The following is a 3714-nucleotide window of genomic DNA, read 5'->3' as shown; positions in this document are numbered from 1 at the left end:
TGTATTTTACACTTTTAAAATACTAGGTGGTTTAAATTACACTTTTACTTAACCAATATCATTATGGATTTATTAACTCCCCTTTAATTATACTCTTAATTAATTTAATAAAATCATAAGGGTTTAATTTGAACTTTTCAAAATTAGGGTTTTTAGAATTTAGACTTTCAAAATTAAACTTTTAATCAACAATTTAAATTCCAAAACTTGAGGGCAGGTTTTGAAACAATTGAGTTTTAATCTCTCTTGAAATTTTCGAATTATGACATATAAATTAAAATTTTAAATGTTAAAACTCTTGATTTAACGATTATCTTGAATTATACTATTAATTCTAATTATTAAATCATAAGGGATTATCTATATTATAAGGATAATTACCATTTATATGTTTATGATATCCTAATCCCTTAAATATCTCTATAGATTTCGAAAATATGGTTAGGATAATCCAAAAATCTATAATTACCATATATAAAAATCAAAGGATAATTACAAGATATGGGATAATCCAAATCCCTAAAATATAGGATCTTATCTTGGGGAGGAGGCTAATTTCGAAAATCAAGGGATTAAAACAAACCCTATATTTCGAAATTTAAGGGTTTAAGGAAAGGATTTGAAGATCTTATTCAAACTTTTGCAAATTAGGGTTTGCAAACCCTAATCTCGAAAATCCTAGCCTCCTAGGGTTTATTGGCAATAAACCCTAATATGCATGTTCATACAATTGAATAAACTAATTGAAAACAAGTCAACCTATCTCTGATACCACTGATGGGATTTATACAAACAATCCTATGTGTGCATGCAACCCTAGCATTGTATCTATGTTCTCACTATTAGATACACAACATTATGAACACATAATAAAACCCTAAAGATGATTGCTATTATCGAAATTAACCAAGAAGGTTAGATTACATACCTTTTGTTGTTATATTGTAATAACAACTTGAATCTTCAAACCCTAAGTCTTGAAAGCAAGCACCACAAGTGTAGTGCCTCTAATGGCTCACAAACACCACAAGCAATTGGAGAAGATATAGAGAGAGAAGAGAGAGGTGGAATTCGGCCCTAATAACCCTTTTGGAAGCATTGATGAATTTATGAGCCTTAGGGGTCTTTATATAGGTGTGAGATTAGGGTTTCAGTCCTTATCCTTATCTAGTTGCTTGCCCACCAAGTAACAATAAGATAAGCCTTGACAACCATATCTTTGGACGATTTCAAGGATACAAATCCTTTAGATTTCGTCCACCTATATTCTATGATAATCCTTACCCTACTTTGTAACTATCACATAATTACAATTCAGCCCCTCTAGTTTAATTAATTACACTTGATCACATAATTAATTCCTAATTAATTATTGACCAATATTAATTAAACAAATATGATTTCTCCTTTAATATATTATTCTTACAACATATTAATAAATCATAATAACCTCTCTCTGTTATTTCTCCAGTCAAGTTGCTTTGGTGAAGGCAACCCAAAAGGACCATGCACAATCGGGTCAAGTACTTACTAATTATGGTTACAGGCTTAGACACTAATCCAACAGATATAACACGTAAAGTTACAAACTTTACGTGCATGCATGGGTGTTATGAGGCTAGAAAACACTTATATGTGATCATTATATTTGATATAGGAATTCGACATGGAAAACTCTCGTGAATGGATAATCCTAGTACTCTTGGGATTCCAACTATTTTCAATCCAATACCCTCTGATGATGGACCATTTGTACCTTCAGATGAACCATCTAAAGAATCAGAAGAGAGCGAACGCATGGAAGAAACAAAATCAATTGCATCTTCTCTACCACCGATGAATATCCCTTGTCGCAAGTCCCAGGAGGAGCTAAAATGAAGCGTATGGATCGTAAGTCCATAACTAACCACATACGGATCAAAAAGATCCAAAAGAGACATCCTCTAATACACAGAGGATCTGAGACAATCCTGCCTGGATTGTAGGCATGGTGGACAAGTGGGTAACGAAAGAAAGAGTTACCAACATGTATGAGGTTGGGAAATCATCTCGATCGCGTCCCCCACTTTCTACAGAGGTTGATACTTTGTCTTAACTGTTCAAGAAAAGTGTTAAACTCGAAAACACAATCAAAACTATTAAAGGGAATTCTACTCATCTCTTAGGATGAGTACGACGGTTAGAATGGCAATGAACCTAAGATGAAGAATCGGTGATGGATGTTCATCATCGCATCAACTTTGCGTAGAATGACATGATCACCCATGAATCAAGGATTGGAGAGGTTGAGGTCTAGAATCAGATGCCGACAAAAGAGGAACGAACTAGGGAGCTAGATTAAAGGAATCAAGCACTCGTGGAACAAATGACCCATGTCGCTGATACACTGGGTCGTCATATGGGATACTAGTAGATGGAGCAGGGCTGGTGGTTGTGTAGATTTGAAAAAAATCTAACAGTGTATGGTAATGAGGAAAAGTTTTTTTTAGCAAGGATATAGTCAACCTTGCAACTTTTGATATGTTTTTAAGAAACTTTTCTCATGTAAACCTATAAATAAACTGATGTAACCACTAGTGATCAATATGGAACATATATTACTATAATCATGTGGCAAATTATGTTGTCTATTATGCTATATACCTTTGTGAATAATTAAAGTCATTAGCACTCTTATTTTAATGACTAAAAGAAAGCTTCAGAAAACTCACAATGTTCTTATTAATAGGGACAAAATAAAATGCCTAGAAGAAAGAGTAATCGGCTAAACCCAAATCAACAACCAGAACAACAACAACCATAACCACCACCACAAAAAATGAACCCACCAATAAATTCAACAGAACTTGAACAAATTATAGCTCAAAGAATCACTGAAGCTCTAGCTAATTTCACAGCACCTGGAAGAAATCAATGTGGAATTAGAAATAATAATGAAGGCAATGTAGGATCTGCCAAAACTTGCACCAATAAAGACTTCATGAACTGTAAACAAAAGTACTTTTATGGAGCTTAAGGAGCTGTTGGTTTAACTAGATGGATTGAAAAGACAGAATATGTCTTCTATATAAGTTTATGTCCGAATGATTAAAAAGTACGATTTTCAGCTTGTATTTTTCTGATGCGGCATTAACATGGTCGAATAGCCGTTCAAATACGATGGGAATTAGTACTGCAAAATTTCTGAATTGGGAGGATCTAAAGATGATGGTAATAGAAGAATACTGTCCTAGAGAGGATATACAAAATCTTGAACAAGATCTATGGAACCTACCTATGAGAGGTTCCAACATAAACGCTTGTACAATCACGTTTAATGACGTTGTCGTAATGTGACTGTGACTTGTGACCCTGTATGTGACAACCCGATATTTCAACTCTTTGTAATGACCAAAAAGGGTCAAGTATTGTAACCACTTTTGAGTAATAAAATTTACTTTCATAATAAAATGTACAAATAGTTCTATTTAATTTCCTTCTATGTTTAAATGTCTTTGAACCATGATCGTACGTGAAAAGAACACCCAAATCCGACTTCATATAGCGAAGTTATGATTTTTCCAAGTTCGGCTTAGCAACAGACAGCTAAAAACTCGAATCGGAGATCGAGCGACTTTTTTCCGGAATGACCTAAACGAGAATCGAAGGTCTCGACAATGGTATTCCAGCGGTAAAAAGTCTGGCAAAAACCGACATCAAATAAAGAAGTTATGA

This window comes from Lactuca sativa, chromosome 3, assembly GCF_002870075.4.
Source record: "Lactuca sativa cultivar Salinas chromosome 3, Lsat_Salinas_v11, whole genome shotgun sequence".
NCBI lineage: Eukaryota > Viridiplantae > Streptophyta > Magnoliopsida > Asterales > Asteraceae > Lactuca > Lactuca sativa.
This window is presented reverse-complemented; position numbering follows the sequence as displayed.